This window comes from Apostichopus japonicus, chromosome 13 (genome assembly GCF_037975245.1).
Source record: "Apostichopus japonicus isolate 1M-3 chromosome 13, ASM3797524v1, whole genome shotgun sequence".
NCBI classification, from domain to species: Eukaryota; Metazoa; Echinodermata; class Holothuroidea; order Aspidochirotida; family Stichopodidae; genus Apostichopus; species Apostichopus japonicus.
The window spans coordinates 17,678,265-17,692,809 of NC_092573.1; the positions used below are offsets into that span (position 1 = coordinate 17,678,265).

At 41.0% G+C, this 14,545-nt stretch overlaps 1 protein-coding gene across 1 annotated transcript in view; it reads right to left on the reverse strand.

Moving 5' to 3' along the window:
• LOC139979188 (methyltransferase-like protein 25B) overlaps positions 1–6,975 on the reverse strand; it is a 33,478-nt gene extending 26,503 nt beyond the window's left edge. Inside the window, exon 1 of the mRNA XM_071989928.1 lies at positions 6,817–6,975. The gene's annotated coding sequence lies outside the window, so the exon portion shown is untranslated. The remainder of the gene's footprint in view (positions 1–6,816) is intronic.
• Positions 6,976–14,545: the final 7,570 nt, after the last annotated feature.

Sequence of the window (14,545 nt, forward strand, 5' to 3'; positions counted from 1 at the left end):
CCCCCCCCCGCAACCATTTTTTTGGGTCACCTACTGAAAGAAAAATGAATAGCAATGAAAAGCTTAAAAATGATCTCCTTGGTAATTAAAATAAAGTTGTAAGCTTGGCCGACATTACTACTGTAAAAGAGAGTTTTGACATAAATGGATCTGTATGCTTTTTCTCCATCTTGGCATCGATATGTTGAACGCGCGCGAAGCGCGCGAAAAATTTTGGCTTTTTTTTCGGGCAAGTCATTACAGCCCCCAAATCCAATTGGGCTCCTTCGCCTTTGACTACACACAAAGACAGTTTTTGAGGCTGTTCATCGTGGAACATGCATTCATTGCTCACTGATATGATGTTATATCTGCTCTTTGCTTTACAAATTCGAACAGGCGTGTAGCGAGTAATTGCCAAGAGTGGGGCGAAGCCTGTAGGCAAACTATCTAAGCGAAGCGCCACCATGAGTTGGCACGAAGCGTTCAATAAACACTGACACTTCCCAGGCCTTGTAAATTGCATCTAAGCATTGTCTATTTTGAAATTACTAGCGATGTCATAAAGAAAATTTGCTCGGGGGGGGGGCGGTCGCCCCTTCCCGAAATGCGTCATGTTCCCCGACGACTCGGTCGAGTTCAAGACCAGCCACAGTTGGTTCCATATAGTATAATTGTACAATTGTTTAAGGCGTCCATACACACACACGCGTTATGATAGACCATATATAGTATTTGTATAGATACATTAGTGAGAGACGAAAAATGGAAACGTCAAAAATGGAGTTGTCGGTGTAAGGGGTAGGGTGAGGCGCACAACCCCTCCGTAATGCTTGATCTGTCACTGGCTACCATGTATATAATAGGGATCAGCGCTTTAACTATGACTGTTCCTCTTTCTCTTCCCGAGGTCTTGGCTATCTTCTACTCCCTCCTTTTCTCCTTTTTCTCTCTTTTTTCTTTTTCTTTTCCCTTCCTTCTTCTCCTCCTTTTCTTTTTTCCCCCTCCTTTTCCCTTTTTTCTTCTCTTTTTTTCTCTCCTCTTTTCCTTACCCGGGGGGCGCGCGCCCCCAACGCCCCCCCCTGGATACGCACCTGTAGTATGTATATGGTTGACTGACTTCGATGAATGCCCAGACAAGAATACATCCATACTAATGAGGTCAGGCACGCGACAGACGCGCTTCGCGGGAAATTCATTTTTGACGATAGGAAGGATAGGAAGGAAATGAACGAATGGAGTGCAACATTTTCTACAGCGGGCTGCTTTGCAGTAAAGGTGAGCAAAGGAATCTAAATAGACTATCTTAAGTTACCTTTCCTTTGATTTGGCTGAGGAATGAAAAACATTTTAAAGAGATTGCTAATAATGTGCGTAACTGTACAACAATTATAACACCATATGCATGTAGAGTACACTACAACTTAAAGGGATGTATGGACAAGGCACAATAGAAGATATGTTGACAGCCAGTGGCGGAGCTAGGGGTATTGATCAGGGGGCGAGAATGGTCAGTAGGGGCGCTTTCGACACTATCTAAGCGGAGCTCCACCACAGTTTGGCGCGGAGCGTACAGAATTGTTTTTGAGTAAAGATACTCCCTAGATCGCCGGAAATGACCCTTTCCGGGTCTTGCTAATTTGCAGATAATGTGATAATAGGTAGATGAGAGCGCAAAAAATTCAATAATCGCGAATAAGTAAAAAGTGGTAAAAAGCTGAAAAAGGGGGCCAGCAATCAATTTGAGATCGTCAGGGGGGGGGGGGGCATCCGACCCTGACGATATGGACGCTCCCGCCACTGTTGACAGGTTGGAAGTAAGTGCAAAACTGAACTGTATTTCCTGCAACACTGCACTGCATACAGCAGTGCAGTACACCAACTGCAAGGCATACCATACAAACATTAACATAACAATAATGGGTATGTAAACATTAGTTAGTCAATATGACTAAAAAAAATTAGTCACAACGATGTCTCTATCGACCAGTTTCTTCTAGTCATTTGACTATATAAAATTAGTTTTGTGACTAATTAAATCGAGTTTTCTGACTAATTAAAATTAGTCTTACTACGATGCCTCTATCGACCAAAGCTTAGTCCAGTGACCAAAAATATTTGTCATTGCAACTGTGACTACTTATTTAGGTCACAAGACTAGTTTAAGATTATACTAATTAGTTAAGAAATGAGATAGTGACACACATTGTAAGTTTCATGGTAAGTTTTTATTAACATTCAGTATTAATGCAAAATGTGACAAATAAGAATTCCATTTAAAAGCCATCTCATAAAGAACAGTAACAAACACTTAAGGTTAAAGAACTTTTAAAATTAAAATACATATTTATGGGACAATTGGGAAAACTTATTTTTACAAAACTGTCAAAATCTTTTCCGACAAAACATCTTGAGAATACTTATGGGATTACTTTGAAATGCTTGAAATGTTGGCAGTGTTCAACAGTTTTCAAACAATTAGACCCCCTGATGACCTATACCTACAATTTCTTAAAGACCCTCATTGTCCACTGACCATGCATCAATATGGGCTCCATCAGTTTCATCAAAATAGCACTGCAGCATGGAAGAGATGTGGACTGACAGAAAAAGGGAAAAATTGCGAGTACACAGCTCAAATATAAAAATAAAAGTGTAGCCAAATAAATTATCTTAATTAATATTTAAATATAAATATACATAACATATATTTAATATACACAAAATAATATATCATATTTATAAATTTATTTATAAAAATAATACCCCATGTCAAATCAAATGGTATAAAAAGGCCTTGAGTAGCTCTATATGACGTTAGCTGTTAAAAAGAGCCAGAAAATATCCTTATAATCATCATCTCGAATTAGGAACTTGGAAGTGATATTATTATGAGTTTCTGACCATGGATGTGATGGTACAATATTAATGCAGAACATGTAAGTTGAATATGTTATTATCCTTGAAGCAACATTAGGGTGGAACAGAAAACAAAATAGTTAAAACATTTCTAGAAGTACCTTATCACAAACTATAAGCTATGTCTTGAATGGTAGAAACTGACCTTTTAGGTCCCCACATTCAATCACACTAACCTCATTTAATGATTGTAATTTTTTCCAAGTACACTGAAGTCCATGTTAAAGACTTGCCCGATATATCGAACATCATTTGCTGATAATTTGAACTTTGATTGATCCCAAAGGTGTGTGCAAGTACACAAACAATGATCTTATACACTACACTTATGTGGGGCTTAGGCATGCACTATAGCATACTAGTAGTATGACCGGTGTGCAATATTGAATATAACCGGTGGGCAGTATTATGTGTACCTATATGCTACAATTTCTGCTGAGAAATTATTTGTCATAAGTTTGGTTTATGACTCACCACAGTTTTTCTATAAATGATGAATACTCAAGTGAACTATCTCTTTGCATCACGCAAAAAAATATCTTTCCTTTTTCACTTTTGACATACAGTTGTAAAGTAACAAAGGCCTAAAGACATTTGGTTAAGTATGTAACATTTGTGCTAGCCACACTCTGTAAATGTAATGTAAATTAGCCATTTATATTGCACCATTGGCACATTATTTACGGAAACCTATCTATGGTCCTTGGTAACACATATCAAACATTATCCTCACTATGCTGAGCTACATCTACATGTTCCCCAGGGGACATCCCATATCATTGCTGCCATTATGCAGTGCAAATGCTATATTTTTGAATTACCTCCCAGGGGACCCTATACATCTGAGTAAAGAGAGGCAATTGAGATTAAGTGTCTTCAGTAAAGATACATACGTATCGACCAGGTTGGTACATGAACCCACGATCATGGAATCCTGTGTTCAGTGCCCTAACCATTTCGCCACAACTTCTGTATGTCTTTACGTACTGTGGTTATTTCACTGATTGCATAATGCGCACTGTATATCACAGATTGTTCCTCCTATTTAAGGTAGCATACGCCCATTAAAAGCCCCATTGACTTACACACTAAATCACAAAAGTAATGTGGTCTCTAAGTCTAGATAGAAGATTTCACTAGCTAAATGCTACCTATCACCAGATAGCTGACAAGTTGGCCTTTCATGGCACTAACAATTTTCTGTATCATGACCATGTAGATTTTTTGCTATTCGAGCCGGAAGTTTTCGTCACTTGTAAACAAACCTCTTCACTCAGTGGTAAACAATTTTCATACGCTGCTCCTGGGAAGCCTAAAGGGGTCTAAAAACTGCCTCAATTGACCCAATTTTCTCACCACATGTACTTCCATTCATGCTCTTCAACATGCAAGCCACAAAAAACTAGATTATGATTGATAAAAGGTCAAAAAAGATGTTCTCCCACTGCTTTTTGGCACTTTTCCTGATGGAGAACAATCGAGGGGATGGATATAGACTCTAATAGGAGTATGCCACCTTAAGTGAGAGATGATTTTTTTTTTTATACCAAAATGATACTTTTTTAGTCGTTACAATATAAACCACAACAGAATTCTCTGCAATTATCATTTTCGGTCCATAAAGATGTCTTTTCAGAGATTTTAGTATGCACTGTGCAGTGTGTAAATACACATACTGTATGAGCAATACTCTGAAAGCATGCAGTAACCAGGTCTATGTCTGCAACAACATTTCCAGTCACCAATTTTGATAAGCTTGACCAAGTTAGGTGCATTTATGAATCTTGCAGGTTTTATTGGTATCCGGATCACAGTCCACTTGGTCTGGCTTGCCATACCTGCAGAAACATCATCCAGAGAAGGGTCAGCGGGAGGGCATTTTCATCTCTGGCTCTGAAATGTGATGAAAACTACTTTTGTTTAGCTCAGCTGATTCCTCCCAAACTGACCTACAGGACATTACTTAGAATAAGAGAATAGAATTGAAGGTGTTCTTTGCCAAACCTGGATCATTGGGATTTGTCAACCACAGCCTAACTGTAACAGTATGTACAGTAGTTTAAAGGAAAGCTTACTGAAATGCTATCTAGATACACAGTTCACCTCAATTACATATCCAGTCCATTTAAAGGTTTATGCATAGCTTGTTACAATGTATTAAAGACAGGTAAAGGGGACAAGAGGTAGATAGGGGGCATAATTTGTGATAAAACATTCAAATTTGTTGCTCGTCAAAGAACAACAACGTCAAATTACCTTATTCTCCATGGGTGGCAAGCACTGGTTCCTATAGTTATTACAGTAGATCTCCCATGGAAGTATCAGGATATCTATTTCTGCTGTCAGAGTTGTTTGGAATTTGTTGTTACCTCATCTAACCAGTTGAGTCCATTGATACCACAACCATTCAAAGTATAGAGCTGTGAATGCTGAGGACTTGGCACAACAACTTTCTCTGAAAATTGACAAACAACAGAAAATTAATGATAGGCTGAGTAGGCTCAAAACCCCTTGATGCACATATGCAGGAGCAGAAAATGCATACCTTTGTGAATTATTTGCTAAATAAGACTTAAAACATTCTCTGTCCAGGGTATGAGCACTCAGCAGCCACTCCACTTAGGATACAGAACCCTACAACATCGTGCTACAGCTGGTGTAGACTTAGTCTAGGAAGTAGGATACTAACATAGCGCCACTTTGAACCTGAGGCCTGGGCCTAGGCTAAGCTAACAACATTATGGTATATCATGAATTGAAACTGAGTTTTTGTCCTTAGTAAAACACCAGGTACTTCCAACTTTAGCAAAAATAACCTAAAATATGAGTACCATGTACTTTAGCCTACAAGAGCAGATGGTAAGTCCCACTCCGAAGATCTTCAGTTCAGAGTGCACGAAATGCAGACCGGGTTGGTGGTCGACGAAGTGTCTAGAAACTTGATATGCTAGCCTACACCACAGGCGTTCGTAACATTATAGAATATAGGCCTAGTATACTAGCTAATAATACACATTTATATAAAATATGTCATATAAGTGTGTATTACTGCTACTAGGCCTATAGGCCTAGTATAGTCAGTAGTGCGAAGTTCGGCATACTGCGAAGATCGGCCACCCTAAGAAATACACCATTTTAAAAAGACAACTGACAGGAAGAGCCAAATTTCACCAAAAAGTACGAAGCTACAGTTATTTTCTCTCCAAAATGGCCCGTGTGCAAGAAATTACTTACATATTAGTCAATAAAATGACGGAGATCTATGAAGTCTGTTATATTACTGAAAAAGCAACTGCGCCACCAATTTGATCACCAGCGCCACACTGTGGGTTGCGTGTCCGAACTTCGCAATACTCTAGCAAAGAAATACCAGTTCCACAATCACGAAGAATCTTCTTGGAAAACAACGTGAAAACAGTTTGCAGGAAAGAAAGTTTGGCCGTGTATCGTATTATAACAAAATTCTCCCACCATATGAAGTATATTTTCTGGTGATTTAGACCAGAAGATTTAGTTTTGGGGTGTTTTAAGTCTTAAGTGTCCGAACTTCGAAGTCACCATCCTACTATACTGTCTACGAGCGCATGTGGGCTACACTAGGTAGTGCATACAGGCCTAGTATACTAGCATACAGGCCTAGTATACTAGCTAATAATACACATTTATATAAAATATGTCATATAAGTGTGTATTACTGCTACTATAGTACTATACATCTACGAACGCATGTGGGCTACACTATGTAGACTAAACTCCTAGCCTAGCTTCGTCCTAGCATTAGCAACAGTTTTGCTTACTAAGGCCTAACGTTATAATTTTACCCATACGTTCCAGCCAAACATATCTCGGGTATTCAAACCTTCCTTAAACATTATGTCAATTATTATTTATTAGAATTTCAGTTGTGTTTGAACTTACCTAACTGACGACATTTTGAAACTGCTTCTGACAATTTGTTAAATGATTATGAATATTCTTATTTTGTTGAGAGCCCTGTTCTATCTGCAGTTAGGCAATGGCCGCAATGTACGACGTACGACGTACCACGTACGTGCATACAGTATACATGTAATCGCCGGCCGTCGTCTGAATTTTTCATCTCTGATCAGCTGAGCACACGGTATTCTACGGTACGATGATTGGATAAAAATAATGACGTCATTGGTCAAAGCTGAAGGATAATTATAGAAAGTAAACAAACATAAACAGAAGACTAGAACATTCTCGTCACGCTTACATACATGACATGCATAGTGAGTGTCAAAAAAGTTCGTACAAATTTATGTGACAAATTTATGTTAGTCGAACGACCATGCAAATTGGTCTGCAACTAACGAATTGGTAATGACTAGCTAACTCTAGTCACTGTGACTAGATTTTTGCCATTCGTGACTAACTATCTGAATGTCGTAAGCAAGAATGTATATATATATATATAGGTGAACAGAAGAATAACATCGATAATATGGCATGCGTAGCATGCAGTATAAGTCTTACACTACATAACATACCCTACACACAGAAGTCAATGATTTCAATTAACACTGCAAAACTCCGGTGTTAAGTTTTACACCCACGATGTTAAATTTGTATTCTTTTTGGAGTGTTTTTTTTTGCCAACACCAGGTGTAAAATTAACACCAAGTTGATAATCACTTACTTTACATCACAAAGGGTGTTTTATTAATTATCTTAGGTGTTGGTAATTTTTACTCTGGTTGGTGTACAACTAACGTACTGAATTGCTTTTAACACCAAAATTGGTGTTATTTAGATCTTCCCATCGATGTTAACTTTCCAAAGTATCGCCTTAGTCTGGGCAAATAGACAATAGGCATAAGCAATAAACAACAGGGAAAAACTTAAGATGTCATTTTTAATGTGTTTCACATTTTTATTCATCTTGAAACTTAAACATCATTTGTACTGAAAACACCTTAACAGAAAACTAACAGCTTACAACTTATTAAGGGTCTAAACAAGAAAAGAACAAATTTAAAGCGTGTCTAACATGAGCAAGACTAAAGACTGCTTAGAAACTTATATTTGAATGAAGGTAAATCATATCATAACACTTACATGTTATGAATGCTTAAAGTAAATATACCTTTGTCTCCAAATGATAAACACGTGCATGGAATCCAATCACAAGTTGTTGTTGTCACTGTGATAACTAGATGTTGGAGCATAACTGATCACATAACAAAACGGTTATTTGTAGTATAAATTTCTAGCTAGCGAAACAAGTTAATCACTGTTAACAGATAAAACAATTGTTGGAAACGAACACTGACTGGGGTACTTCAGTCAGAAAATGTGCCAATTTAAGGTTATAGACTCTTCAGAATCTTGCACATTAATAGCAAGTTTGAACATCTCAAAAGTAATATGTCTATTCAGTCAAGATGTCAAACCCCAAATCCAAACACCAATTTATGCTGTTTCTAGATTTGTTCCCTGCTATGTTCAAAGTTTTTGGGAGCAATGTAAATTCAGACATTAATGCTGGAGGACTTTATTAAATTTTTTCTTTTCTCTTCCCCAATATAGGCCAACAGAAGAAGAAGCAAGAAGAAGAAGCAAGCAAGAAGAAGAAGAAGCAAGAAGAAGAAGCAAGAAGAAGAAGAAGCAAAAAGATAAGTAATAATAATAATCGTAATAATGACTAGGACTAAGACTTGCTATGACAATAACAATATCATATATGTTTGTTGGTTTCTATTTCGACATGTCTAAATTTCATGGCTATTTTCAATGATCCTGGTTTAATGCTGGAGGACTATATTAAATTTTGTCTTTTCTCTTCCCCAATATTGGTCAACAGACGAAGAAGAAGCAAGAAGAAGAAGAAGCAAGAAGAAGAAGCAAGACGAAGAAGAAGCAGCAAATAGATAAGCAAAAAGATAAGTAATAATAATAATAATCATAATAATGACTATGACTATGACTATGACTAAGACTGACTATGACAATAACAATATCATATATGTTTTGTTGGTTTCCAATTCGACATGTCTAAATTTCATGGCTATTTTCAATGTTCCTGGTTTAATGCTGGAGGACTATATTAAATATTGTCTTTTCTTTTCCCAATATAGGCCAACAGACGAAGAAGAAGCAAGAAGAAGAAGAAGCAAGAAGAAGAAGAAGCAAGAAGAAGAAGCAAGAAGAAGAAGAAGCAAGAAGAAGAAGAAGCAAGAAGAAGAAGAAGCAAGAAGAAGAAGCAAGAAGAAGAAGAAGCGAGAAGAAGAAGAAGTTGCTAGAAGAAGAAGCAAGAAGAAGAAGCAAGAAGAAGAAGCAAGAAGAAGAAGAAAAAAGATAAGTAATAATAATAATCGTAATAATGACTATGATTAAGACTGACTATGACAATAACAATATCATATATGTTTGTTGGTTTCCATTTCGACATGTCTAAATTTCATGGCTATTTTCAAGGATCCTGGTTTAATGCTGGAGGACTATATTAAATTTTGTCTTTTCTCTTCCCCAATATCAGCCAACAGAAGAAGAAGAAGCAAGAAGAAGAAGCAAGCAAGAAGAAGAAGCAAGAAGAAGAAGAAGGAAGAAGAAGAAGGAGCAAAAAGATAAGTAATAATAATAATCATAGTAAGTATCGTCGCTCGTAAATCCCCAAACCAGTGAGTTTTGGGGAATTTACTTCGCTCCTCTCTTACCTGTCTCCCACTCCACTATTGCACGGAGTGGCACTGTTACGATGGTGGGAGGCCCAACGGGCAGGACCTGCCCAAAGGAACCCCCAACACCGCACGTCCGAACGCCGCCTCCAAAGCGAGGGTGTCGGTCAGATATGTGGCGACGAAAGTTGATGGTGTCATCCATGCCGCCGCCTTCAGGATTTCCTCCAGGGGTACCCCCGCGAATAGTGCTTTAGAGGAAGCTTGGCCCCTGAGGTCATGTGCCCGAACCCTCTCTCCCCCTGTGGCGTGAGGCCGGATGAGCTGGACCAGCCACCGGGAGATCGTGTCCTTAGACGCCGGTGTGTGAGGGGCAGACGGTAGGATGAACAGTTTTGGCGAAGTTCGGAGATCTTTGGTTCTGTGTAAGTACCATCGGAGTGCCCTGACCGGGCACCAGAGTTTGTCCTCCCTGATCGACGAAAAATGCGAGATTTTTGGTAGGAAAATGTCGCCTGGCACAAACTCAAGAGTTTGGTTCTTCGGGAGGAAAGAAGGGTCGGGGATGAGTCGTACCCCATTGACGTCAAAACGTATGTGTCCCTCTGCCACGGATAACGCATGGAGGCAGCTTCTCCGTCTGGGCGATGCGGCTGCCATCAGGAACATGGTCTTCTGTGTGACGTGTCGTAAGGACGCTGATGCCATCGGTTCAAAAGGATCATTCGCCATCTTCCTGAGAACACCATTTATACTCCAAGAGTGGGGGAGTTTTGGTGTTGTCGGTCTCCTGTTGGCCATGCCACGGAGGACTGCCGAGATGACCTTGTTTGACCCCATGGTGGAGCCGTCTGCGAAGCCTGTGTGGACCGCCGATATAGCTGAGCGGTAGTTTTTGATGGTGGAGACCTGTCTGCCTTGATGGAACAGTGACATCATGAAGTCTGTTACGTGTTTTACAGAGGCTGAACGCGGATCAATCTGGGCGTTCGCGCACCATCGGTAGAAGCAGTCGAGCCTTGCAGTATAAGTTCTGATGTGCTAGGTCTCCTTGCCGCTGCTACCATATCGGCAACGTCTTCTAAAAATCCTCGCGTTCTGAGGTCTGACTTGATAATGGCCAGGCAGTCAGGTCCATGAGATGGACATCGCGTCTGCTGCCCAGGCCTGTGGGTGCCATCTCCTGGAGCAGAAAGTCGGGAGTTTGGCATTCTCGGCAGAGGCAAAGAGGTCGATGTTCGGACAACCAAGGACATTGAAGAGCTGTGCGCAAGTCTGGTGTTGTAGTGACCATTCTGTGGGGCTTAATGTGCCCTGGAGAGGGCGTCTGCCACCTGATTGTCCTCCCCAGCCAGGTGTGAGGCCCTCAGTTGTATGTCGTTTTGCAGGCACCAGTGTAGGAGGTCCCAAGTCGCTTGACAAAGTCGGGTCGATCTGGTGCCCCGTTGTCTGTTGATGTAGGATACTGCGGTGGTATTGTCCGCGAATGCCGTCACTGTGTGGCCTCGCAATTGCTCCTGAAAATGGCGGAGTCCTCTTGCTATCGCCTCGAGTTCGAGCTCGTTGATGTGGAGGCGTTCGTAATGGTCTGACCAAGTCCCTGCGACTCGGGCCGGCTTTCCTTTCGGATTGGGCGTTTGCCCTTACTACCCCGTTCTGGGGGCCCAGCAGTTGTTGATCTCATCGGTTGTAATATAGCGGACAGTTGGGAGAGAAGCCAATTCCCCTCCGCTTGTGGTCGCTCCCCTCGGGGAGGGTCCCTGGCTCCTGTCGGTCTATAGCTGCCTCTGCGTCTATAGCCGCTGTCTGAGCCCTGGGAGGATTCGTCCTGGACTGGAGATGGGTCCCTTGGATGTGGGGATCTGCTCCTGGAGCGAGGTCTGGTCGGCTGTGGTGCCGGCCGTTTTTCTCTGTCCCTGGTGAGTTATATATATATATATATATATATATATATACCCTACTCAGGCCTAGGGTATCTAGGCCTGAGTAGGGTATCTAAGCGTGAGTAGGGTATCTTAGCCTGAGTAGGGTATCTAAGCATGAGTAGGGTATCTAAGCGTATGTAGGGTATCTACGAATGCGTAGGGTATCTAAGCATGAGTAGGGTATATGACCCTGTGTAGGATATCTAAGCCTGAGTATGGTACAGTATCTTAGCCTGAGTAGGGTACAGAATCTAAGCCTGAGTATGGTATCTAAGCGTTAGTAGGGTATCTAAGATGAGTATGGTATCTAAGCGTGAGTAGGGTATCTAGGCCTGAGCAGGGTATCTAAGCCAGAGTACTGGATATCTAAGCCTATTTAGGGTATCTAAGTGTGAGAAGGGTATCTAAGGGTGAGTAGGGTATCTAAGCGTGAGTAGGGTATCTAAGCTTGAATAGTGTATCTAAGTGGGAGTAGGGTATCTAAGCGAAGTAGGTTATCTAAGCCTATGTAGGGTATCTAAGTATGAGTAGTGTTACTAAGGCTGAGTAGGGTATCTAAGTTTGAGTAGCGTATCTAAGTGTGAGTATGGTATCTAAGGCTGAGTAGGGTATCTAAGCCTCAGTAGGGTATCTAGGCCTGAGTAGGGTATCTACGCAAGTGTACTGGGTATCTAAGCCTATGTAGGGTATCTAAATATGAGTTGTGTAACTAAGGCTGAGAAGGGTATCTAAGTTTGAGTAGGGTAACTAAGTGTGAGTAGGGTATAAGGCTGAGAAGGGTATCTAAGCCTCAGTAGGGTATCTAAGCCTATGTAGGGTATCTAAGTATGAGTAGTGTAACTAAGGCTGAGTAGGGTATCTAAGTTTGAGTAGGGTATCTAAGTGTGAGTAGGATATCTAAGGCTGAGTAGGGTATCTAAGCCTCAGTAGTGTATCTAGGCCTGAGGCCGCAAGAGTACTGGGAATCTAAGCCTATGTAGGGTATGTAAGCGTGAGTAGGGTATCTAAGTGTAGTAGGGTATCTAAGCTTGAATTGGCTATATAGGCATGTGTAGGGTATCTAAGCGAAGAAGGTATCTAGGCCGGAGTAGGGTATCCAAGCCAGAGTACTTGGGTATCTAACCCTATGAAGTGTATCTCAGTGTGAGTAGGGTATCTAAGAGTGAGTAGGGTATATAATTGTAGTAGGGAATCCAGGCGTGAGTAGGGTATCTAAGTCTGAGGAGGATATCTAAGCGTGAGTAGGGTATTTAAGCCTGAGTACTGTACAGTATCTTAGCCTCTGTAGGGTACAGTATCTAAGCTGAGTAGGGTATCTAAGCCTCAATAGGTATCTAGGCCCGAGTAAGGTATCTATAGGCCTAATGAGTAGGGTATCTAAGCGTGAGAAGAATATCTGAGCTTGAGATGGGTGTCTAGGCCTGAGTTGGGTATCTAAGCCAGAGTACTGGGTATCTAAGCCTATTTAGGGTATCTAACTGTGAGAAGGGTATCTAAGGGTGAGAAGGGTATCTAAGCGTGAGTAGGGTATCTAAGCTTGAATAGTGTATCTAAGCGGGAGTAGGGTATCTAAGCGAAGTAGGGTATCTAAGCCAATGTCTATGAGTAGTGTAACTAAGGCTGAGTAGGGTATTTAAGTGTGAGTAGGGTATCTAAGCGTGAGAAGGGTATCTAAGCCAGAGTACTGGTTATCTAAGCCTATGTAGGGTGTCTAAGTGTGAGTAGGGTATCTAAACTTGAATAGATAGGTGCGTTTTACAATGTTTGGTATGTTTTTTACTGTTTTCGTTAGCCTTTTCCTTTTAGATATGACAGAGGGCAGACCGATGGAGACGCTGGACGGCACTTGGGACGATGGAATATGGCAGAAGATGGATGAAGAAGAACAACGTCGGAAGAAGAACAACGGGACCCCTGGATAGGTGTATTTTACAATGTGTTTGATATGTTACAACTGTTTTCCTTAGCTTTGTTATTTCAGATGTGACTGATGGAGACGCTGGACGGCACTTGAGACGGTGGAACAGGGCAGAAGATGGATGAACAAGACGAACTGCGACAGAAGAAGACTGAAAGGACCCCTAGATAGGTGTGTTTTACAATGTGTTTGATATGTTACAACTGTTTTCCTAAGCTTTGTTATTTCAGATGTGATAGCAGGCAGATCGATGAAGGCGCTGGACGCCACTTGGAGACGGTCAAACAGGACAGAAGATGAATGAAGAAGCAGAACAACGGTGGAAGGAGACTGACAGGACCCCTGGATAGGTGTGTTTTACAATGTGTTTGATATGTTACAACTGTTTTCCTTAGCTTTGTTATTTAAGATGTGATAACAGGCAGATCGATAAAGACGCTGGACGCCACTTGGAGACGGTCGAACAAGACAGAAAATGAATGAACAAGCAGAACAACGGTGGAAGGAAACTGAAAGTAGCCCTGGATAGGTGCGTTTTACAATGTGTATGATATGTTTAACTGTTTCCGTTAGCCTTTTTATTTCAGATGTGATAGCAGGCAGATCGACGGAGACGCTGGACGGCACTTGTAGACGGTCGAACAGGACAGAAGATGGATGAAGAAGAAGAACAACGATGGAAGAAGACTGACAGGACCCCTGGATAGGTACGTTTAACAATGTGTTTGATATGTTTTGACTGTTCTCTTTAGCATTTTTATTTCAGATGAGACAGAAAGCAGATCGATAGAGACGCTGGATATCACTGGAAAACGGTGGAACAGGACAGAAGATGGATGAAGAAGCAGAACAACGATGGATGAAGACTGACGGGAACCCTGGTTAGGTGGGTGTTAGAATGTATTTAAAATACTTAAACTGTTTTTCCAAGCCTTTTCCTTTCAGATATGACAGAGGGCGGATCGATGAAGAATCTGGACGGCACTTGGAGACGGTGGAACAGGACAGAAGACGGATGAAGAAGAAGTACAACGACTGAAGAAGACTGACAGGACCCCTGGATAGGTGCGTTTTACAATGTGTTTGATATGTTTTAACTAATTTCCTTAGCCTTGTCCTTTCAGATATGACAGCAAGCATGTCGATTGAGACGCTGGATATCACTG